Below are 25166 nucleotides of genomic sequence, written 5' to 3' on the forward strand. Positions count from 1 at the left end.
ACAAATTGATGAATGACAGTGGTTTGGAGTATTATGCTCTAGATGTAGGGGCAGGGAATATGGGTAATAAATAAAAAGATGGAATGCGTTGCATGGAGGTTGGGACCTCAGAAGTGAGAACTTGGACGAGGAAGAGGGACATGGAGGTAATTGATATGCTGGAAACACTAAGGATTACCAAGATTCTCCAAGTGCTGGAAACAACCCAGTTAGTTACTTACTGGTAATCTTCATTACTACTAGTCCTACTCTTACTTGTGTCAGTATTTACTTGAGCAGGCCCAAACGCCCGCCAGGAATCCATTCCATCGTTTCAATCCACCATCAATGCCAAACTCCTCTCTACTGAGAAAATAGCACTGCCAGCTACCACAATGTGCAATTTCAACACACTGTAACAAATCATGGTAGTTTTCCATTGTGCACCGGGGTGGGACAGAAGTACCGTGATGAGGAAGAGTAGAACTACGAGTAATGAGGATTACTGTTAAGTAACCAGCTTATTATCTCCACGTCCCCTTTTCTCGTCACAGTACTTACTTGTGAGGCATACCAACTATAGCAGTGAAAAGTTACTCAAGAAGAAAAACACAGACCAACAAAAGTGCTGTCCAATCAATTTATTACCATGATCCACAACAAATCACCCCTGATCATGTGTACCAGTGCTCAGCACTCTCTCCCCGATGGAGGTCGACCCCTGCTTGGGGAGAATTGAGGCAGTGGTGTCTGGTGAAAGTATTGAGGTCGGCCCAAGTCACTGCTCTGCATATATCCTGAATTCTTGTACTCCATGAGCCACAGCCCATGACGTTGCCATGCCTCTAAATGAAGGACCCAGAACAGAGGCCGGCAAGGAAACCTGTGCGCTGAATAAGCCAAAGTATCACTTGCCAAATCCATCAGCTAATAGTAGAAGGTCACCCTCATGCAAGGCTTTGAACACACACGTTACAAACTGTCTAATGGAAGCAGTCCAGTCCAGGTATGACAAGACAGATCTTTTGACATCTCACCTGTACCACTGTTCCTCTTCTGGAGAAATGGGATTGGGGAAAAATGCAGACAGAAAGACGTCCTGTGCCTAGTGAAATTTAGAGGAAACCTTCAGAAGAAATGGAGGGGACAAGGAATGGAGAAGACAGCCAGATAACATGGGCAGGGTCCTCCTCCCTCCCCCCTGGCTAAGGGGGAGGCGTGATGTAAGCGGCCTGGGGGCGGGAAGCGCGCCAAATTTATGAAAATGCCCACAAAGGGCAACAAAGGGAATGGGTGTGCCAGGCTGCATTATAAGCTGGCAGGCGCCCTGGTGCAGGAGAATCCAGCTCAAGATGGACAGCCGCCGCACCGAAGGACCGGTTTCTTTTCGTTTTATTTGATTTGGTTTGCTTGCTGTTCCAGTTGGAGGACCCAGCCGCTGATTCCGGAAGAACTGAAGAAGGAACTGCGGAGCCAGAGCGTTCGAGCTGCGGTGCGTGTGGCGGGTGAGGGCTGCGGTGCGTGTGGCAGGTGAGGCCACCGCGAGGTAGCTGAACCGGATAGTAGGAAGTGCATGTGACTGGGCAGGGTAACAGGAATTGACATTGGGATGGTGCAACAGATAAGAGGAAGAAAGCATTTTGTGAAAAAGCTCATTGAGCAAGACAAACTCTGAAAAACAGTGGGTAAACACAGTCATTGCCTGGAAGGCTGCTACAAATTTGGCAGTGCATGTGCCCGCTGAAGTTGAGCTGCTAAAGAATATTCCACTCACCAACAACAAGAAGGATGGCTACACAGGCTAAGGGTACGCCAGGGTTTTTCTGCCCGAATAAGGATCTGGAAGCCTTCATATGGATGGTGCGGGTGGTAGCAGTCAAGAATGGGCCAAATTGGCTGCACCTGGTGGCCACACATCTGGATGACGATGCAGCTGGGACAAGCCAGAAGGCTGATTCACCTCAATTGTTCCCTAACTTTTCAGCCGTTGAGGCTATAAGCGAGGAAGAAGATGCAGGAGAAGGAAGACATAGCGAGGAGGAAGAACCAGAAACCAAAAGAAAGAGGACAATGACAGCTAAGGCCAGCAAACAGCAGGCTGAGGCGGCCAAAAAACGAAAATCAGCTGGGGCTAGAGGAAGGTGGAGAGAGCAGGAGCCTGTGCCCAATACAGCACCCTTATCTGTTGAAGCTCCAAGGGACAGTGGCAGTGCACCCAGCGCTCCTGTGGCCAACTCGGCGGTGGTAGCAGCAGAGGGACCCATATCCTTGGAGCAGGTGAAAGGTATGTTCATGCAAGCATGGGGGACTAGTGGCAAGGTAAATGCGTTTAACTATGTAGGCAGAAATGCTGAGGCTGTGCATCAACAAGGGGAGAATCTGAGGTTTGGGGGGGTGCAGTAAGCCCCAGGGACACAAGTCAAGTTTCCTCTATGCCCACTGTAATCCCAGCCAGGGGGGGATTTGGTCAATTGCAACAGGCTCTGCCAACACCAGCATGCTCACAAGGGCAAGGGCCACCATGGGGGGGCAGGCGGGGTTCAAGGGGCAGCTCTATCCCGGGAAGCTCCTGTGGGCGGCGGCGGTCTGTTGGGGCAGCCAATACCAATACCAGCAGCCGGCCAAGTACAAGGTGGAATGTTGGGCAATACCATGCAATATGGGAGGGCAATGCCAGGTTTTGCCCTTGTACAGGCAGCAGGGAACTATTGGTTTGGCACATTCCATTGGCGTACAAGGAGAGGATCTGGCAGAAGGAGTTTTTTTTAGATCCTTTCCTTATTGGACAAGGAGCCGGGGGGGATTGGCTTCCGGGAGCTATCTGAGAAAGAGAGAGGGAGCGAGAGAAGAGAAGAAGGATAGGGAGAGGCCCAAGGTGGAGGAGACCATCCACAATTGGTTGGCCGCTTTTAGGATGCTGGCATCCATCATGATTGAAAAATTCTGGCAGGATGCGGGGTCTCCATTTGCCTATGAGCAGTACATACACACATTGCATTTGACGTATGGTGGACGCCTGGCTAAAATATGACAGGAGTTTCAGGATCAAAATGCAAGTTTGGCCTTCAATATCATGGGATAAGGTTGATGTGAGGGGATGCATAGAACGAAATAGTGCCTTCAAGGGAGACGGGTGACAAGGCCCAGGGAGAGAAGTCTCATTTTGGGAAATTCAGAGGGTCCTACAGGTACTGGGGAAGGGGGTCCTTTTGCAGGCGCTCCTGGAATAGCCGGCCCAGTTATCAGGGGGAGCAGGCAGTGTGCTGGAAATTTGCAGACGGGTACTGCCCCTTTGGTAAAACATGTAGATTTAAGCACACAGGTGGCAGAAGTTCAGGGGACCACAGCTCTTCTTCCAGCAAGGGGAAGCAGAGGAGTGGCGCTAAACCCAAAGAAAAGGTTAAACGTTATTAAAACCCACTTGCTCACACCAGTACTTTTGCATAAATGGATTCCTTTTCTAAATGTATATCACAACAACGTGGATGCAAAGTTGCTCTGGGAAGGTGTAACGCTCACCTGATTCCCACGGAGGCGCTGGTCCCGGCTGAACTGTTATAGTCTCTTCAATTGAGAAGCGTAGAGCTCGGATGACTCTCTGGACTGGGCTTCCTCTTATTGACCGTCTGGCTTGCAGGGTAAGGTTTCTGCAGGCGGAAGAAAAAAGGGTTAATGACCGTTTGGCTGGACTTCCTCCTCACTAATCGCCAACTCTCCGAAAGTCCAATGTCCTGGTGAGCTCTCACCTTAGGCGAATAAATGCTGGGCTCTCCATCCTGCGACTTATGCAGGGGTGCGTGGGTTCCAGTTACGTCACTGGAGGTCCTCAAAGTCTTTTGTGGCCTTAGAAGTGGCACAGGTGCTGAGATGCCAAAAGGTGATGCCGCCGTTACTGCACGAGCGGATGCCAGTAGGTATAAAGAGTTTATAGTCTTGAAGAGATGGGCACCTTTAATGAAGTCTTTGCATTGTCTTTTTCAGGTGCCTGGATGCTGACGGCGTGGTCACCGAGAGCGCGACACGTGCGGTTGTACGTAGGTTTGGGAATTTCAATGACACCTCAATAATGTCCCTTGTTTTCAGGTCTTGAGATGTTGCGGGCGTTGTTCGTCCGTTGCCGTTGCACATGCAAAGTATGTGAGTATAATGATCTGTGACCTTATTATAGCACCTATAACAATGTTCTTTTCTTATTTGCAGGTGTCGGGACCTTGCGGGCGTTTTCCCAGTCGCAGATGACCGTGGGGAAACACGTAAGTGTTAGGCTTTCTTGCAGTCGTAAATGGCACTTTAATAATGTCTTTTCTTGTTTTCAGGTGCCGGGCTGCTGCGGTTGAAGAGATCGTAATACGCGCACAAAAGCAGGTAAGAAAAGTAAATGCGGCCGCCTTCATCCGATTCCTACTTAACAATGTTCTTTGTCTTTACAGGTGCCGTTAGGCTGCTGAAGAGAAGGCCGCGAAGAATCCGTGAAAGCACAGATGGATCAGGTAAGCGAGCGCAGCTGCGAACGTGTTGCAACTTGCTAACCTTATGTTTCTTTTGCTTGCAGGTTCTGCCGGTGTCTGGATTCCTGGATGGTAAGTATAGCTCTCGTGTCTTTCTTCCACAGGTTGCTGAGCTGAAGCTGGAGAGGTCACTGGAATGCTGGAGCTGACTCGGTGAGCGTCCTGCTCCAGATGCAGAATAACACGAAGCCCGTTTTCCCAATCGGGTGTGGTTTAAATAGTGTTGGAGTGATTGGGTGTCTTCTTCCTCAGCCTCGCCCAGGTAAAAGAGTTCCTGTGTTCCAGAGCTAAGGAGTGGCACCAGCCCCACCCAGGTAAGAAAGTAGTCCCAGTTCAGGGAATAGTTCCTCCCAGCAGAAGGCAGGGGACTTCATCCTGCCAGCATTTGCAAAGGTGAGTATGCAGCATGGTCTGCTACAGGTAGGTCCACCCAAGCACCTTTGCAAGAATTATGAATCCGGCGCCCCTGGCGCCGGGACTGAGGTTCCTTATGAGCTTGGCGCCAGAGGCGCCAGGACATGGTCCAAAGGGCCCCAATAGGGGTTTGCTGGAGCCGGGGACGAGGGTCGTGAGCCTGCTTCCGGGGATGCTGGGCTTGACTTGGCTTCTCGGGAGCAGTGCTCATGACAGAAGGTTTCAGGTGGGGGTTCAGGATTCCGTACAAGGGTGCGATTGTGAGCAAGGAAGCTGACAATTTAAGGTCAGCATTGAGTATGCCTGAAGTTGTGGCACAAAATGTTGCTAAGGAGTTCAAGCTCGGGAGGGCGGCTGGCCCATTCACCTCCCCGCCATTGGAAAATTTGGTAGTGTCACCGTTGGGATTGGTACCAAAGGAGGAGGGTCAGTTCTGCCTAATACAGCACCTTTCCTTCCCAGGATGGGCATTGGTTAACCGCATCACCGAAGAGATGTGCAGGGTCCACTATTCATCATTTGACAATGCGGTGGAGTTGGTAAGGTCGGCAGGGAGAGGCACACTCATGGGGAACGCCGACATCGAGTCGGCTTTTAGGTTACTACCAATTCACAAGGAGAGCTATCATTTACTGGGCTTCAAGGTGAAAGATGAGTACTTTGACAGGTGCTTACGAATGGGCTGTGCTATTTCATGCGCATACTTTGAAAAGTTTAGTACCTTTCTGGAATTCGCCCTGAAACAGAGGGCGCAAGGTGGCGGGGTACTGCACTAACTCGATTTTTGTTCATCCGGAAAGAGGGGACGGGACGAGTGCGGGTCGCTCATGGGCATGTTCCAGGAATTGATGAAGGAGATGGGGGGTCCCGTTGGCCAAGGGTAAGACAGTTGGCCCATTCACAAAGCTTACATTCTTGGGGATCAAGATCGACTCAGTCACAGGGAAGTGCAGGCTGCCTAGGGACAAGGTGTTGAAGCTGAAGGAAATTATCAAGGAGTTGAGGGGCAGGAGTAAGGCTACCCTGAGGAGCTCCAATCACTGGCAAGTAACCTTAACTTTGTGGGAAAGGTCATCCCGGCAGCAAAGGTGTTCGCTAGGAGTATTGAGCTCAAAACAGTGGGCTTACAGCATGCATCGCAGAATGTGCGGCTGGGGGCCGAGGTGAAGGAGGACCTCAGAATGATGGATGGGTTTCTGGATGAGTTCAACAGGGTATTGCTAAGGAGGAAGGAGTTGGCCACGAGCAAGAAACTCAAACTCTTCACGGATTCATCGGGCGCTCACGGTTTTGGGGCCATTTTGGGGAGTAAGTGGTGCGGCCAAGCCTGGCCCCCAGCTTGGCGCCAGGAAGGGATTACCAGGGATATGACGTTGCTGGAGCGGTTCCCTATTGTAGTTGCTTTCAAGTTATGGGGGAAGGAGTTGAACAACAAGAAGGTGGTGCTCTGGTCAGATAACTTGGCTGTGGTCCAGATCATAAATCACGGGAAGTCCAGTAACTCAAGGGTGTTGAAACAACTTCGAGAACTCATGAAAAGCCTGCTTAAAAATGAACACGGAAGTTAGAGCCTGGCACATTCCGGAGTAATAAACGTGGCCGCTGACTCTCTCTCTCGTTTACAGTGGGAGAAGTTTCAGGGGAACTGTCCAGAGGAGAGCAAGACGATGACCCCATTCAAGGCGGAGTGGTGGGGCATGATTGGGGGGGGGGGGAAATCAGAGTTCTTTAATCCACACCGCTCTGGCACCTAGCACAGCAAGATGATACAGGGGTTGCTGGGAGCGGTTTTTCGCCTTTCAAGGCGATATGTGGTTGGAAGGGCAGAGAGGAGCGCCAGTGAGCACCTTTGTCGGATGGGGCTGGCGGTCCGGGAAAACCAGATCCTGGATGTATTATCATTTGGCTGCAATAGCGCATTATTTTAAACTCCAGGGCAAGGAGGACCCACATTTTGATGGCAATGAAGGGTTAGTCTAGACAAACAGAAAGGAAACCGGATGGAAGGAGGCCCATCGATATTGTAAAGCTGCACAGTTTAATTGAAAGCCTACGGTCGGTTTGTCGTAGCATAGAAGAGAGGGTTTTGTTCACAGCGGCCTTTGCACTGGCTTTCTTTGGAGCCTTTAGAGTAAGCGAGCTTGTGCCTGAGAATAAAGAAGGGAAGGTGTAGTGATACACAAAATTGCAACTTTGCCAATCAGGGCTTCAGATGACAGCATTAGCAGCTGAAAGCCAATAGTTTATTCAAAGCATGTGCCAAAAATGCTGACAGTAGTCTGTTGTAGCACTTCCATTATGCAGTAGTGAGCTACAAGGAATGTGCAGGCCTAGTAGGAGTGATAGGTCACATTATGCATTGTTGATAGACAGGCAGGGCGAAGGCCCCAGCTCTGTAGCTAATAGACATTATTAGAGTGTTTGGAACATTATGGCACCTATATAGCGCTTAGATAGCCAGTCTTAAGCGCTATGAACACTAAGCTATGAGTGCATGCCTTTTAGAGCTTGCTCACATGGGGTTAATTCATCTCGGCTTCTCTTAGAATATTCTGCCTTTCTAACTGTAGCCCTGCATGGCTTTGTAAACTAATCTTCCTTTCTCTGGGAAGGCACTGATAAGACATTCCTGAGCTTTCGCGCAGATGGGCTCCAAGCAGGGAGGGGCACAGAAAAGGAGCACAGTGGAAATTCACAGAGTTGGGTTTTTCCATGAGCTAGCCTATATTTTGCACAGGGAAAGTTCTGGAACTGTGCGTCATGGACTGATAAATATGCATGCCCACATGACTCATGTGGGAGATCGACCTGTGGACTTGGTTCGAGCAAGATCAAGTGCCCGGAATTTGGAGCTCTGACGGTACCCTACAGCACTGTCCTCTGAGCGGGGCTTGTTACAGCTAGCTTATGAGGGCCAGGGTCTCCCAGTGCTGATTGAAGGGGCGTAAGACTGTGTTTCTCTATGTTTCTCTAAGTTCTATGTTTCTCTATATTTTGCATTTCTCTAAGTTTTGTGCTTTGTAATCTTCTCTAACTTGAATCCCAAAATGTAAATGAAATTCACTGTTTAGAATAAATACTAAAACTTATTGAAGGTGTCATTTGTCACTAGCAGGAGTTCACTGCTCGGCACAATAGAACCTGTATTTTGGGCTGAATTGGGTAATTATTGCTCCCAAGGGCTGGCCCCGAGGAAGATTTGGCCCTTTTCAAGACATTTGGTGGCAGCGGTGGGATTTGTGCAGAGCAGTGCCTTGCTGTGAAATGACAAATTGTGTGAGAGAACACAGTGCAGAGTGAGGAGCAGGCTGTCGCATTTCCTTGGTGGTCTCACTGCAGCTCTGAGACTTCAAAAGACAGCAACGTTGTGTCGGCTTGCCGTGGCCGATAGCTTGTGTGGTTAAGACTCCCTTCAGTAAATCAGTCGTGACGGACTTATTGCTTGGGAATGGAGCCAGGGAGTACAAGGCGATAAACAAGCGGGAAATGGCTTTGTTTAAAGCGCTCCGATGAATGGTCAAGAAAGATGTATGTTCAATTAGGAAAGAATTTTATCATGCGGTTTCCCCAGTTTAAAGTTGTAATTTGAAATGCAAAGTGAGACGGAGTTCTCAACTCTATTCTGTCATGAGGGCAGAGAAAATAGTTGCGAGGATTTGACATGCAAATTGTGATTAGTAATTCAACCATTGATTCAGCCCCAGTGTGCTAGCGAGTGGGGGGCTGTAATGTACGGAGGTGAAGGTTCGCTTTTTTTAAATTTATGCTTTTGAAGTGTTGACATTCCTGAAGATAACGTGGGGAATGAGCCGTGTTTAGGAGAAAGAGTAACATCTGTGCTGAGAGCCTAAAGGGTTTGTTTTTTCTTTTGGCAACTGTAAATTCCATGTGCTGGTGGTGCATTCTGTTTAAAAGAAACACACTAAAATGACTATATTGCATTTTAGCTGTGCCATGCTTATAATGGGTGAGAGACTCACTTAAAAAAGGAAGTGAGTGAATGGTATTTGGATTTTCGATTATGTGTATTGATTTGGAATTGCAGAATCAGTTTGCAATGGTTTGGGGGGAAAAGACAATTTATATTTTTCTAAATTGCCTCTAAATTGCCCCTGGAGTATTTTGACTGTTCCCACGCTATGCCATGGATTTGTACTGTTGCGTTACAAGTGATGTATGTTTTGGAAATAGTGACCTGTTGACTGTGGTACATGGTGAAAAATGTTGTTGACACATTAACAGCCCACAAGCAATATAGAGTGTGGGTTGCTCTTGCAGAGAAATAAAACCCGTGCAGGGAGCTGCACTACACATGGCATTTTTTAAATGCACTGAAATAAGTGGTTATATTCTGGCAATGGTACAACAGAATGAAAAATCTGTGTGTGTTAAGACAGCACAAAGATTTAGTAGGTTGCGGGTTCTTTTGAAAGATCGCACATTGCATTGGAGTGAGTTTGTGAAGCCAAACTACAAGGTTACGAGGAAAAAGAAAAAAAATGTATGCCTTTAAATGGGACATTGATCAGTTCAAAACAGGCTAAAAGACGCTTTGACATTTTGCTAAATTACATGGAGTAAAATCTGATGACAAGAAAAAGTGCCTCTTTTGAAAATAAGAGTCTTGCTGTGTGCAGAGCTTGTGCCTTGAAGATAACTTGCACTGTCTTGGGCGAGGTGGGCGAAAAAAAAAAAAAAAAAAAAAAAACTGTTGGAGGAAAGCAGTGCAGGAAATAGTTAATCTGGATGAACTGTCTGAAACGAGTGCCTTTCATTGAAGCCTCCACAGTTTAAGAGTTATAGGCAAAGAGATAAGTTTGCTGCGTGCTCATGGCGCTGCCATGTGCACATGAAAGATAAACAATGACATTCCTGCATTCCATCCCCTGTGAGAGACACCGTCAGTGTGAGCAAAAACTGAGGAGGGGGGTGCAAAGACAGAAAACTCTGAAACAGAACTGAAGGCAATAATTGCTGTGAGTGAGAAATGAAAAAGAGCACAATCTACCGTACACATGCTGATGTACGCATGCTTTCTAACACCGGCATGCAATAACAGAGCTGATCGAAAGTAAAGAATTTGCCCAGTAACAACACTGGAAGGAAAACAAATGCTGCATGCAGAATGGCAGATGGGCACATCACATCTGAACATTTGGGGAACCTGTGCATCTGTGAATGGGCTAAGAAAAGACAGCTGCCCATTTCAAGAGACATTGTCGTGCAAGCTGCATCCCCATGCGCCATGTGATGTGAACTGAAGTAAAGCGCTGTGCACTGGAGAAGAAACCTCTAGGCGCTTTGAGAAGTGAAAATACACAGCTGGCAAAAATGCAAGCTACATTGCCAGGGCTGGAGTAACTGACAAAGACATTATGGTGTTCCAGATGGAAGCAAACTTGCAAAGGTAGCCGTTTTGCAAGAAACAACATGCAGAGCGGGGCTTTGGAGTATAACATGAACACTGCACATTAGCCATGATCCAGAAGCCTCACGGCTTAGTGCAAGAATGAATGATTTGTTGAAGCAAATAAAGAAACTGATTCAGACGATCGCTCTCAAAGGGGTGGCCCAAGAAAACAGCAGACACCCTTTGGGAAAATGACAAGTGGAAAACCAGAGGCTTGAAAGACACTAGCTGTATGGAGAAAAATAAACAAAGCTGCTTGTGCAACTGCAGGCGGTATTGGACTGAAGGACTTTACCTTTGAAAAATGGAGTGATGCCAGCAGGGCAATCTAAATCAAGATCATGAGACACTGGAAGCAAGTTGGCGCCTGGCATTCGTGATCGCTCTGGTGACAAAGGAAAGCATTGATCCATTGAGAAGTGCGACCTGGGTACTTATTATATGGCTTTTGTAAAATCACAGATCAGTCTGAGGTACCATTGACCAACTATGATCGCATTGCACAAATGAGTTTGTGACTAGGCAGTTACACCCCGTATGGTTGAGTGCAAATAAGCCCCCAGTAACATGCAGAAAGGTGACAAATAATTGTGGTAGCAATGATAAAGTGTGTAGTTACCTGATGAGACTTCTGAAGGTGGGGGTGGTGTTAAGGGAAGGGGTGGATAACGCTGATATTGTAGTTCTGATGATATCCTAACGTGAAGAACAATGACATTGTACTTTTGATGAAATCCTATCATTTCTGTTTGTATTTTGCCTAGGCAAAAAAGCAAGACAGTTGCGTGCCATGATTGGGGTAGATGTGTGCAATTTGCGGGTGACACTGATCAGTCAAGCAGACGCATTCTCAGAGAAAGCGAGTCACTGCAAGATATGTGAACTTTGAACCTGTCCTGCACCGCACTTAATGCTGCTAACATGCATGACGTATGAGGACATTTGTTCTGCAACCTGCGAAAGGTGTCCAACAGAGTAATAACTTTTGCTGAACTGGCACGGTGCAGACTTGGCTAGTTATCAAATATTTGATGCTACACATGCAAATGATTCAGTTGCTGGAAATAACCTGGTTGACATGTCTTGCCTTTCTTGTTTAAAGGACTGTGGACAATGGGTTGTGGACTGTAACTTCATGCACCACAAACAGCTGCGAGACACAGCACTTGAATGCTAACACATTGAAAAATGTTTTTTTAAATGCACTTTTTGAGATGAATCTGAAAAAACGAAATGTTTTGCTTTTCCAACTTAATTGCTTTAACCAGAGATATTTTGCCTTTTCAAAAACTTCTACGTTGCACGTAGGCAGGAAAATGATTTATGAATTGTTGGGGCAGCAGGATTATGCAAGCAGGAGCGTAATTTATTTTGAGATAAAATGAGTGCGCACATCAAAGTCAACTGTGCATAGGTTAAGATTCTTAATTTGAAGTAATGCTGCCAAGTGTGTGAGCTCTAATTTGAGATGGTAATCTTTGAAACACTGGATACTTTTACAGCCAGCCTTAAGGCAGGTAAATGAAACCATGACTGACTTGATATTTGATTTTATGACGGTGTGTGACACGGTTTTTGTTAAACCAACCAGTTTCATGTTTTTGTGGGGACAGCTGTCTCCAGCACACTAATGCAAAGAGTCACCTTTTGATTGTAGACATGTAGTATAATTCCTTGGAAAAGCGCTACAAATGAGTATCCACATGGAATTGCTAGCGTACTGGCCTGGCACATTGTCGGGCATCTTTTGTCACCGACCCGTATGACTGGTGCCTATGAAATCCTAGGCCCAAATGTTTCAGTGAATGGATACAATGATTTGTTTGATTTGTTTAATGTGATGTTTTTTCTGACCAAGAACTGCAGCGAGTGTTCTCGCCAAGATTTTATGGACTATAACTTGACTAAATGCAGTTTACACAATGGTGTGATGAAACAACCACTGCCGGATGGTAGTATGGTGTTTATAGCTAAAACTAATATGGTATATATCTCACTTGGAGAAGGGTATTCTCCAAGTCACACAAGGTAGAAACTGTGAACATGTTAGATTTTCCAGTAGTAAGGCAACATTTAAATTGTAGGCTGGTAATGCACACCTCTATTATTACAGTGATACACTTAGACATAGATTTATCACGAGGCAATGTTTCCTTAGTACTACCAAGCTGCTACAAATGGAGTCCATTTCTATGGCCCATCACCAGAGTGTGCATAGCTAGCGAGCTAGATTCATTAATTGTGGGAGCAGGGGGGAGTAACAGGAGCTGTATACGTTTCTGACATAGAAACTGTGCGCAATAAGCTAGCCACTATGGGTTCTGATGCCAGCTCTGCTATAAAACATCTGGCTTAGTGTGGCCCATTGATACGCCCAACACTGTTACAAGTATTGGCAACCACTGGAGATGGCAGAATTTTAGGTATGAAGACATTTTTTCTGCCATAGGGCAGGTCAACAAGACTGCTAAATACACACGATGCATTTTATGGCAAACATTGTTAAATCAGCAGGTGTTGGCTTTTCACTCTGAGTGGGGGCGACCATCCTCCACACACTGGCACGCAGAGCTACAGTTACCAGCTTACATATGGATCAAATTGCTTGCTTTTGATTGCATGAATAACACATGCCATGCTTTAATGCAAATTAGTAGAATTGTTTTTATTTAGATAACCTGGTGCCCATGGGTTCACCTTGCTCATGAAATTAGATGGTTTCTGGTTGGGTTCCACATACATGGGGGAAGTGTCTAATCACACAGCCCATAGTCACGTTTGAATGCCCTGGGATCAGGAGGGGAGGGTAGGCCCTTAAGAGTGAAAGGCTGCCAGGTTTAGAATTGGTAACCATACATAAATGCAATAGTGCATTGTAGATTAGACTACACCGGATTGCCTTGACATTCTAACTGCATGCTACTTTTTAACTGACAATCAGTTATACAATAATTATTTAGATATTGTTGTGTAGGCCAGGTTTTGGCAAGGGTATATGTCACTGTTCACTTTGTGTACATTTTTGTTTAGGTAGTGTTTTTACTAACCTTGCATGCCACGCTAACTAACCGCTAGAAGATAGTTTGCTTAAACCTCTTGCAAAGCCCCAAGGTCTTTATCACTGCACTAAATACTATATTGATGAGTATTAGTCAGCATTGTCGCACACACTTTGAATAGGGGTGGAATGTAGTGATACACAAAATTGCAACTTTGCCAATCAGGGCTTCAGATGACAGCATTAGCAGCTGAAAGCCAATAGTTTATTCAAAGCATGTGCCAAAAATGCTGACAGTAGTCTGTTGTAGCACTTCCATTATGCAGTAGTGAGCTACAAGGAATGTGCAGGCCTAGTAGGAGTGATAGGTCACATTATGCATTGTTGATAGACAGGCAGGGCGAAGGCCCCAGCTCTGTAGCTAATAGACATTATTAGAGTGTTTGGAACATTATGGCACCTATATAGCGCTTAGATAGCCAGTCTTAAGCGCTATGAACACTAAGCTATGAGTGCATGCCTTTTAGAGCTTGCTCACATGGGGCTAATTCATCTCGGCTTCTCTTAGAATATTCTGCCTTTCTAACTGTAGCCCTGCATGGCTTTGAAAACTAATCTTCCTTTCTCTGGGAAGGCACTGATAAGACATTCCTGAGCTTTCGCGCAGATGGGCTCCAAGCAGGGAGGGGCACAGAAAAGGAGCACAGTGGAAATTCACAGAGTTGGGTTTTTCCATGAGCAAGCCTATATTTTGCACAGGGAATGTTCTGGAACTGTGCGTCATGGACTGATAAATATGCATGCCCACATGACTCATGTGGGAGATCGACCTATGGACTTGGTTCGAGCAAGATCAAGTGCCCGGAATTTGGAGCTCCGACGGTACCGTACAGCGCTGTCCTCTGAGCGGGGCTTGTTACAGCTAGCTTATGAGGGCCAGGGTCTCCCAGTGCTGATTGAAGGGGCGTAAGACTGTGTTTCTCTATGTTTTTCTAAGTTCTATGTTTCTCTATATTTTGCATTTCTCTAAGTTTTGTGCTTTGTAATCTTCTCTAGCTTGAATCCCAAAATATAAATGAAATTCACTGTTTAGAATAAATACTAAAACTTATTGAAGGTGTCATTTGTCACTAGCATGAGTTCACTGCTCGGCACAATAGAACCTGTATTTTGGGCTGAATTGGGTAATTATTGCTCCCAAGGGCTGGCCCTGAGGAAGATTTGGCCCATTTCAAGACAGAAGGGCTCTGGGTTTTTAAGGCTAGAGGATGTACAGTTAACGGAAGAACAGGTAGGCATTTACCTAAGAAGGTCCAAGACCGATCGGAAGGGGAAAGAAAGGACAGTCACATTCTATAAAATACAGGGGAGTTTAGTATTTCCAGTACAAGGCCTGACAGCCTTGTACTGGAAATACTAAAGGCATTAGGCGGGTGCAGGGTCTCCCCTTTTCTTGCACAAGGATGGGATGGCACATGGACATGGCTTTGGAGAAAATGGGGGTAACCGGAGGGTTGTTTGGTACCCACTCCTTCAGGATAAGGGCTGCCACATCAGCAGGTGAGGTAGGCCTGGGTATGGAAGCAATCATGAGAATTGGGGGATGGAAGTCTGGGTGTTTTAGGAGGTACATCAGGCTGGAAAACATGTAGTGTTAACAATTTCCTTCTTATCTCCCTTCAACTAACAGCAGCATGGAGGAGGCGCCTGTCCGTCTGGGTAGTGGGGCATTCATTTGTGTCTAGGGCTGGGGCAAGCTGGAAGCAGAAAGAGAGGAATTGACTGTTGGCGAGTACTGGATTTGGTGGCACAGGGTGCCCAGAATAAGTTGGGCACAGCTGCAAGGGCACATCAACAAATTGCTGGGTAAGCAGCACATGCCCCATGTCCGGATTAGACATCTAGGCGGCAATGTTTTGACAAGCTTCGGGAGGGGGGGGCATTAATGAGGGAGATGTTTTCATTGCAAGAATTGTACTCAAAGTGGGTGAGACCGATATCTTTTGGTCTGAGATCATTCCAAGACAAGGCGCTGAGAGCCATTCAGCGGTGGAGAAGTTGAGGAGAATGTTGAATGGATCAATGGCAAAACTTTTCAGGGGCGAGGTTTTCCACAGATCAGGCACGGCCTGATCAATTTGAAATGCCTGAAATATTATTTGAAGGATGGAGTGCATTTGTCAGCATCAGGGGTGGATCGGTTTTACTGGAATGTGTGCACACAACTCCTGCAAGAAGTAGGAAAGGGGGGGGGGGGGACCACGGTGGCCGGTAACCCACCTTTGGTGTGGCAGTGTTTTGGTGACCAGTGACAGGAGACAGACTCCTAATGAGCCGTGGGTAAGCGGAAGGGTCTTCGCACTTCCCGGGACCAGCGCTTCTTGGGGGCCTAAGCGGCAGGGGCGCGGATCGTAGCCATGAGGGCTCAGCTTCCCCCGAACAAACTGCACTCTCCCAGCCCAGGAACACCTGCAAGGGCAGGCGGGGCTCAGACAAGTATGGTTGGGGGAGCTTTGGCCTACTGTGGACTTGGTTGGGGAAGCAAGTTTTGGACACAGCAGTCGCCGCACCTTCAGAACTATTTTCACAAATGTTTGTTTGCTGTGTTTTGAGTTTATTAGGTTGTGAAAATAAATCTGCAGCCTTTTCAAACCAACAAAGACGACAAGTCTCATTCTGCACCTTACTGGTTGGTTATCAAAAGGGGCAAAGAGAATGAGCAAATGTGTTGGTACAAAGATGGACAAATGCCCAAGTTATTCCGATCACACCAGAGAATCATCAAATCGGACTGGACCCGCATGGCCGAACACGGCAACACTCCAATCGCTTCCAACCTGCGGGCATATGCAATAGTCAGCAGAAACACAGCTTTTCAAGTGAGTAGTAACTTGATGTCCACCATGAAACGACGAGTCCTACAAAGCACATGAAGACTAAAGGAAGGTCCTGCAGTGGCACACCTACATACATTATAGGTATTTGTCAGCAGTACACTCTTCAGCAGTCGAGTCACCATGGGGAAGATGTCTGCTACATAGAACCTAAGACTCCCTGCAAGCCTAAACAGCCACCCACAGAGTCTGGGAGATTGAGGAAAGAATTAGGAACCAATGCTGAGCTACTGCCAGGTTCAGAACCAGAGCACCTCAGCCAAACCAAAGCAAACAGAATCACCTCCGACCTAGTGTCCAGTATCTTGGCCAGCACCTGGGGAAGCAGAAGAAAGGCAACATATTACCGCCGACCAGGATACTGTCATGACATAGACTCCAAGCCCCTGGAACAAAACTGAGGCATCTGAGCATCGAAGGGGGGTGGGGGTGAGGGGGAGGCTAACAGTTCAGAACCTCCTGGAAATCAGAAAACACCTTCTGGGGCAACACCCATTGGAGGTAGTTAACATGCTCAAGCTGTCTGTCGGACGTTGTCCACTCCCTGATGTGAATCACCCATACAGACAGCAGGTTGAGCTCTTCCCAGCAGCCCAAGTGGAACACAGCGCCTGGAGCTGACAGTAGCATGTCCCATCCTGGCAGTTCACATAGACCAGGGGTGTGCAACCTGTGGCTCTCCAGATGTTTTGGACTAGAACGACCATGGGGTATGCTGGCTAGGGATGATGGGAGCTGTAGTCCAATCTTCACCAGAACCACTGTCCCCTGGACGCAATGTGAGAACACGTGAAGAGTATAGAAAATAGCTGCCAGCTCCCTCCAGTTGGAGGAATGAGTATCTTGCACAGCCATCCAATGCCCACTGGGCGCTATAGTTCCCCAATATCACCCCCAGACGAGGACACTGGCGGTAATTGTGTTAATCAACTGTAGAAACAGATTGCTCCTGTCCAACCACCACTGAAGCTGGACCCTCGGCTCCGGAGCAGCAGCAATCTTGGTCTCACAAGCCTGAGAGTCCAGCCTCCGGCAGTGGTGCAGACGAGACACCCATGAAGTCTCGCCCACAGAACCACAAAAATACAGGTTGTCATATGTCTCTGCATCTTGAACACTTCCCTGTCAGACGTCCACTCGCTGGATAGCAGTCCAAGAGATGCTGGAGGCAAACTGCCCGACCCAATGGCAGCAACACCCACCACTGTGCAGTACAAAAGTCCCTGAATGCCCACATGCTCCAACAGTTCCGTGGATGAAGCCTTCAATAGCGAATTGTCCAAGTAAAAACTGCAGCCCACCACTGGCATGAAGAAGGGCCAGCACTGGGCCAATCTCCTACGTAAAAACCTGGGAGCAGTCTTGAGGCCGACCAGAGGAGCTCTGAACTGGAAATGTCGTCTCATGAACAGAAACCGCAAATATTTGTAACCTGACCTCCGAACAGGCACATGAAAGTATGCATCCTGATGAACCAGAGACACCAAAAAGTTAAACACCCAGATCAAAGGCATAATTCTCTCCAGACTTTACATACTGAAGTGCAGTGTCTACATCTCTTTTTCTTCCCTTTGTTTTTTTTAAATTATTTAAGTTAAAGCTTTCACAATTGACATAAATAAAAATAGAAAGGTTACAAGATAATACAAGTAAGATGCACTATATATGATATATGTGGCATTATTACCAGGTCTGCCTACATTTGGCCAGGTTATATCTTCAAAAGTGGATTAACTGAAAGAAAAAGAAATACCTAAGTTCAGCAATTCTCCTGAATGTATCCACCAAGAGACCACACGGGGCTAATACAAGGGATATACTGTTGCCACACATAATGCGAGCCCAAAAAGACTCCCCCAGACCACTGAACTCTGGAGGAACTACAGATGTAAAGTGTTTGAGTCGAATGTTTGTTACTTTGTTGCAGTCTAAGGTCAAGTGCTTCAGAGTCTCTATAGTAGATACATGGTCACAAACTCTGCAATGTAACATTGACCCAGCCTCAGAGTTCCAGCTACCCACCTGTTCCAATGTAGGAAGTTGGTCGAGTCAGAAGCGCAGCCACAACGTACGGAGTTCACTACAGACAAACAAGTAGATGAATTTAAGCAGCATCTCCCTTTTCCAGGGGAATTTTGCATCTTCGCTGTAGGTCTTGTAATGGGACATGCTGTCAACTGTCACACCAGTCTGTCGCAAAGAGTTTTTTTTTTTTAATGACTGGTCTAGAAGTCAATTCCTCTTCTGTGGAATTGATAGTGTCCAGAATTCTCTTACTATTAGCCATGAACAAATTCAACGACTGAAGGGACTGGTTTGCTAATAATGTACCCAGGTCCTCGTATAGAGAATCGACAGGAGGACAAATACTTTTTTGGAGTAATTCGACAGTTGCCTCCATTTGACCTGGGCCTTAAGAGAAATCAGACACAGCTCATTCTAATAATGCAGTTTGGGACCGATTTTGAACGTTCCAGGGTCACCTTCCAAACTAGCCCCTGAGTGGTGTTTAGATATAGTCCCAAATCAAGAGTAGTCATGTCTAGACTGTACAATATTGACGGCTCCATTTTGGCCAGATATAATTTGATTAAAGGAAGGAGGGAGAATTTGCAAAGATGTACATGAATCCTTTTCATCTGACAGATCAGAGGCTTAGATCCATCTCGGAGGTTAGTCTTACATACTGTCAGTGTTCTGACGTTTGTGAGATTGTATACTAGGGAGCGAATCAAGGACACCCTCTCAAAGCTGTGTTCCCCCACCTTTCAATGCATCATTTTGGGTTTAGTTGTGTTTGAGAAAATGACAACTTTGGACTCCTCATCGTTAATCAGGAGATTATTCTCAATTGAGTAGTTAAACAATAGATTTAGCTTTCTTTGGAGGCCCATTGCAGTTTTGTCAAAGAAAACCAGTAACAATGTAGCTTTACATGGCCCAGATTAACTAGGAAAGTAATGGCCTATGACCAAAGTCTTTCTAGATCTCTGATATAATCATTAAAGAGGGCATGTGCCAGGACACAGCCTTGTCCAAGACCCTTGTCCAAGGTCTGTACTGGGCCTAACACACTACCCTCTTTCGTCAGCCTGATCTTCATAGTCATGTTGTTATTCAAATTGGTCATTAGTTGGACTAATTTCAAAGGCACGGATCATCTGAGCAGTTTATAGCTTAGAGCTCTTTGTACTCTACCAAATGCGCTGCTCATATCGAGCAAGGCTATATAGATGGTACCAGTGGCCCCCAGATTCCAATCGATGTCCCATAACTGTGGCATTTAGGGCTGTGCCCATGCCTGCTCCAAAGCCCACCTGGAAACGATTTAGCACTCGCAGATGCACCAGTGAACGGTTCAAATCTCGCAGAAGCAGAGAAGAAAATATTTTGCTGTCTGCATCTAGGAGTGCTATTGCCCTATAATTGTTCAGGTCTTGGGGGGGAGGGGCCTTTTTGAAGATGGTAATAATGATCGATTCATGCCAGGAGGGAGGAAAAAGATTGAGTGGAGAAAACAGATGAAAACAAAGACCCCAACGGTCCCACCCAAGCCTGGTGATCACTCTTTAATAGAACTAGGTGCCTTGGCCGTCGAAATGGCCCAAAGCAAATCCTCTTCTCCCCAAGGATATGCTGACGGCTCCAAGGGTCCCATCAGCCATATTTCCTCTAGAACTACCCTTTCAGGACGAGTGAACCTACTTGGTAATTTAGCCAATTGGATTTTGATATTGTACATGTCATACTAGGTTTAGACAGACCTATTTTGGCCCGACCGTGACCCAAAATTCAGAGGTGTTACAATGTTTTAACCTCAAGGATGTTTCGATTGCCCTGGATGTGTAGTTGGATCTTTAGATTTTTCACTGCATTCTTATAACCTTGAAGAATTAGTCTCTTCCATCAGGTGGTCTATATGTAGATCTCTTAGTCGCCATCTTGTACATTTTTTGGCCTCAACAATTATACATTGGGGGGTAACTTTGGGTGTTGTAACTTGCCCTTGTCCGTTGATGATTTTTGTTGTATATTCTAGTGTTAAATCTGTCGTTCTTGAAAAGGTTAAGGCTGTTGCCTTCTCTAATCCACTGAGCTCATTGCGTTTTTCTGGATAGCCAAAAAGTCACGATAAGTAGTCAAGTTCCACTTCACAGTTAACCCTCTAACAGAAAGCGGGAACAGGAAAGGGGAAGTGGTATGTACGTTGGAATCCACATCCAAACTAGGCTGTAAAATTGAATGGCCACTAAATCCCGGCTTGAGAATAGCTAGGCGTCCAAACAAAGATTCCAAGTAATTTTATGTGTAAATATGGTCTATCAAGGATGACGAGGAGCCTCTACTCCCTTCCTCTGGTATATTCAAGGGTAGGGCCACCTGTAGGCCCCAATTTTGCATGAAGCTGTCCCATTGGTGAGCACGTACGGTGATAGGGACTGACTTCTTGTCGTTTAATCTTGCCCTCTCTGCACAACTTGCGTTGAAGTCTCCGCCTATGATGATGCTGAGGAGGTTTGGAGGTTGGGGGGGGTGAAGGGGGAGGAGGTCCCAGACCGAGACACTTAGTAATCAAGCCAACCCCTCTTGCATCCAATTACATGACACTCTCTGGGGATTCCAATAAAGATAGACAGCGGGAATGTCCAGGTTTAGGTTTTCTAGTGACAATGCGACAGCTAATAAGCGGTCAGGGCTAGTGAACAATTCCTCACACTTAAGCCTTCAGACCCATGCCGATAGCATGTGCGAGGCCTCCCGAGGGACGACCCGTCAAGTCTCCACTGGGTGGTTTGGTGAAAGTGTAGCACCCCTCTACACAGCCACAGTTTCTTGTAGAAGTAAGATGTGCATGTCCAGGAAGTCTGTCCGATTCATAGCCTTGTCTAAATTGCTGTATCCACAGATGTTCCAGGCGATAAGTGATACATTGTGAGGGTTAAAGCTGCTGTTGTGCTGGTCTTGAATTTACAAGTTGGAATAGAAGTGGCATACCAGACGGTGGTGAACGTAGAGAGCATAAGGATGGCATTGCTTCACAATGATTTTGTGACTGGCCCGTTTGTCGACTTTGTGTCCCCAGTCGATTGTTCTCGATTAGTTGAAAAACCCTGCTGCTTTTGTCACCAGAAGGTCAGTCAGTAAGTCAATTCCATTTTGGACTGTAATTGAATTGGCACAGCCTGGGCACCTGGCACGTTCTTATTAAGATTGGTATCTTTACAATGGCTTTATCCTGTGTAAGATTACAGAGCCTGGGAAGACTGCATTAAGAAGCAATTTTCTGCTGATTGGCTTTGTTCCACGTCGCCGGGGCTACTGGATGATTTTCTTTATTCACAGAACCAGCCGGTACTGGAAAGGAGAGCCCTGAATTTCTGAATGGATAAGTTGGTGGATTCCTCCACCATAGGCATGGACGTTTAGGGAGGATTTCCTTCTATTTTTATTTAGCGCTACCATGTTTTTTGTTCTTTTCGTCACTTTCTTTTTGTTTTGTTTGTGTATTGACCAGATAATCGGGAGGTGTGTGGGGGGGGGGCGGGGGTGGGCTAGGGAGGGGGGGGGGGGGGGGGGAGACATTTTGTCCAGCACGATTGTAGCAACTTGCTCCCTGTTAGGACTGGCAGTTAGTATGTCGTACGGCCTCAACATAGGACTGCTCCCCAGAGGACAGTCAAATAAGAGGCGATGGGCTGTTAGGTTTTTTGGAAACAGCTGTGATAACCCACATAGATGTGGAACTTCAACTTGAAGTAATGTATAAGCATAAGGGAAAAAAAAAGCACAATAAATAGACAGTTTTAAGATACCATCTGCTTAAAGAAAAGGTGTGCACAATAAAGCCTTTGTGTAATATACTTACAAAAAATCATTTTTTAAAAAAGGTGTCAGGCTCACAGCTTCTAAATCCAGACACGAGTCTAAGTCTGTCATTGTGTCCACAATAATGGCAATCTGGCTGGACTTTCTCCTCTTCTTTTTATCATTTGCTTCTAGCTACACTCAACAATTTTGGGATTTTGTCAATCCCTGTAATTTGAAGAGAGGGGTCCTGCACCGTTTCCTTGATGTTGTCATAGAGCCAGAGTAAAGAAATTGAGGGCATCTCCAGGGAATCTAAATTCGTTAAGAGGTTACAGTCCCGCCTATTTTGAATATTTCGCGGTGTGAAAAAAGCATTTGGATTAGATCCATTGATAATACATGATCTTTGTGGTAGATCTGAATGTCGACCAGTGAATTGTTTGGATTTTTGCAGCATGATGGATGGCTTATTCGAAGTATTGACCAGCCCACTCATATTGTTGTTGTTCAGGTCGCCCATATCCCTACATAATCGTATGAAGGACTCGTCCAAAATAATCGAGTCCTCAAATTCGTTTTGGAGTAGTGGTTAGTGTACATGCTGCAATCAGGGCTGTCTCCAGTCATGGTCCCCCAGATTAAAAGTCACCAACCGCATGCACCATAACAGGGAGATCAATGTGGGGTATGTCCAAGACTGGATGTAAACTCTCTGTCCCCAACCCCGGGTCATCTAATAAGCGTACTGAAGCCAGGCATCGCCCGTCAGTTATATTAGACAACTCCAATTGCCCTTTACTTGATAGAGCAGAGGTTAGCTGGGTGCCAGTCAGCCATTATGCGGATGAGTTTTCCACCGATTTAACGAGGAATGCGATTTTTGTTTCTTTGAAAAAAAGAAATGTTTAGTACCGGACTGGGAATGGCAAACCGAAATCAACTTTTTCAGTAGGCATTTGGTCATGGTAGAGTGTTGAATATTACCCAGTTCCATGCTCCTTGCTCGCTTACTTCGTAAATCCACTGCCATGACTTAAGACCAGTAATTAACAATAGTTGTAGCAGTGTATAAGAGAAGACGCCGCATATCGGCTAGCAGACAACAGGCAAGTGGGACTTTTGCATGGAAAGTAGAGTATTCAGCCCCTTTGTCATATCACATAAATAGGTGCTGGACAGGCAGACGTCAAGGGTCATATCCAACAGCAATGATCAAAGATTCAAAACTCAAGTCACTTACTGCTTTTCTCCTACTTTTTGCTTCATGAAATTACAATTCGTGACTGTCAGGCTTGGTATACATTAAAGTTGAAAAGGAAGGTGTGGAGAGGCGGCAGAAACTGCAAGGGCTGGCCAAGAGACGTCAATGAACACATGCTGACAGAACACTCTGCTTAGGGATGGAGTATTTCAGGGTTAAGGACCTCCTCCAGCATATAAAGGATGCAGAAAGACTGCACGCCTCGATACAACATTGCAGCTTGGAATCACCAGAACACTCCGACGACACTTTGCCATTAAATCTCTTCCCGTGCACCACCATCCACAAATTGCCATTTGGAACCACAAAACCGTGCCCTTGTCCTCCAAGGAATCAACCACAAGTCAATAATCCCTTGCATCATGGTCAGAGTATTCCTCGCCCTCCTTAAGACAGAGGGTTGCCAACACCCACGTGAATGGGGGACAAACTCGATCTTGTAGACCTCATTGGCCAATCTGGTTCACCCAGACATCAGAGGACATGCCCTCCACCCCACATGCCTGAACCACCAGAGTCCGGCCCTCACACACTTGGCGTCAGGACTTCTGTGAGGGTGCTGGAGAGAAGGGCTTGCTAAATCTTTGAGGCCACTTTGGACGGCTTATACTCAAGGCATTCTGATAACCCTTTGACACATGTCATCCCGAAACCTCTGGCGGAAAGCACCTCCATCTACCCACCCAAATGTACTGCTAATGTTTTACAGTACATGAAACAACATCCGTTTTACTAATCACACTGTGTACAGAATTGTATGGTTCATGTTTAGTGAATGATGAATATTTGGCTTGGCGAACGCGGACGGATTTGCACGGATGCTGTAGGATGGGATTGAACCCATGACTTTGTTTGACTTGCTGAAAAGCTTCATTACAAATCATTCAATAATACCACTTAGCCCCGATTTGAAAAGGACGACTGTGATCGTCGAAACACGTGTCATCAAAAGGGCATTTACTATAAATTAACATTTCAAAAAACGCAACGTCGACTAATGTGTAGTCTTTTCACTAAAAAATGGGCGCATGAATGATACTAAGTAACTCTCTTGTTACCCTTGTTCATAAAACGGAGTAGAGGAACCACTTTTTCTCCGATGTTACGAAATTCATGTGGCCAACAGAGAAATCTTCCCTTTATTGACAAAAGGGCGCAGAGGTTTACCTGAATAAATGTCCGGTGTTTAAAAGGTTCCTCAACTGAAGTTGGTTTAAGATGAATATTTCTGCTTTCATTATGTATTATTCACAATACATTTTGTTTTATCAGTATTATTTTCACTCTGTGTGATCAAAAATGGCTAGTTTAAAATAACTCCTAGCCTTCTGTAGGTCTTCTCGTACCTCCTGTGCGTCAAAGAGAGGGTTAGCCTCGACTCTCCTTCCCTGTTTTCTGCTAGGGATTGAGCTTGGACATAAAGTGGGGCACCGCCACCTCCTCAGCCTTTGACTTAATATTGTGAGGTGGGCACCACTATGCGAGGGTTAATATTCAGTATATCAAAACACCTCCGCACACAGTGCTAAAAAATAAACCAGTGAAAGAGACCAGGGCGTGAGCGGTTGCCTGCCTCGTGTCTTAAAGCTTCCCTGCAAATGCGAACCAATCTCTTGCCGGTATGAGCTAATAATATCCCTACACTAACAAAAAACGTTGTTAAAAAGGAACGTTCTGGTTAAGTTGCACTACTAAAAATACTGTGAAATTCAATGGAAAAAAGTTGTTACAGGAACGTTATGGTTACAGGTAAAACCGAAACCCCCCTGAAATTCGACTATTATGGTAAGCTGAGCAACCATAACTTGTGCCACCAGTGTGCACTGCAAGGACTAACACCCATGACATCAAAGATGTCATCACAAATCTCATTCATGACATCACTGACGACATC

At 46.1% G+C, this 25166-nt stretch overlaps 1 protein-coding gene across 2 annotated transcripts in view; it reads right to left on the reverse strand.

Moving 5' to 3' along the window:
• TARBP2 (TARBP2 subunit of RISC loading complex) overlaps positions 1–25166 on the reverse strand; it is a 178749-nt gene that overhangs the window by 137378 nt on the left and 16205 nt on the right. The window contains exon 1 of one of the 2 annotated variants that reach the window (XM_069653284.1): positions 3499–3599. The exons of the other annotated variant lie outside the window; for it this stretch is intronic. The gene's annotated coding sequence lies outside the window, so the exon portion shown is untranslated. Of the gene's footprint in view, positions 1–3498; positions 3600–25166 lie in introns of those variants that run through there. 2 annotated transcript variants of the gene reach the window in all.

The sequence above is a fragment of the Ambystoma mexicanum genome, chromosome 3q (assembly GCF_040938575.1).
Source record: "Ambystoma mexicanum isolate Mex_15411 chromosome 3q, UKY_AmexF1_1, whole genome shotgun sequence".
Taxonomy (NCBI): Eukaryota; Metazoa; Chordata; class Amphibia; order Caudata; family Ambystomatidae; genus Ambystoma; species Ambystoma mexicanum.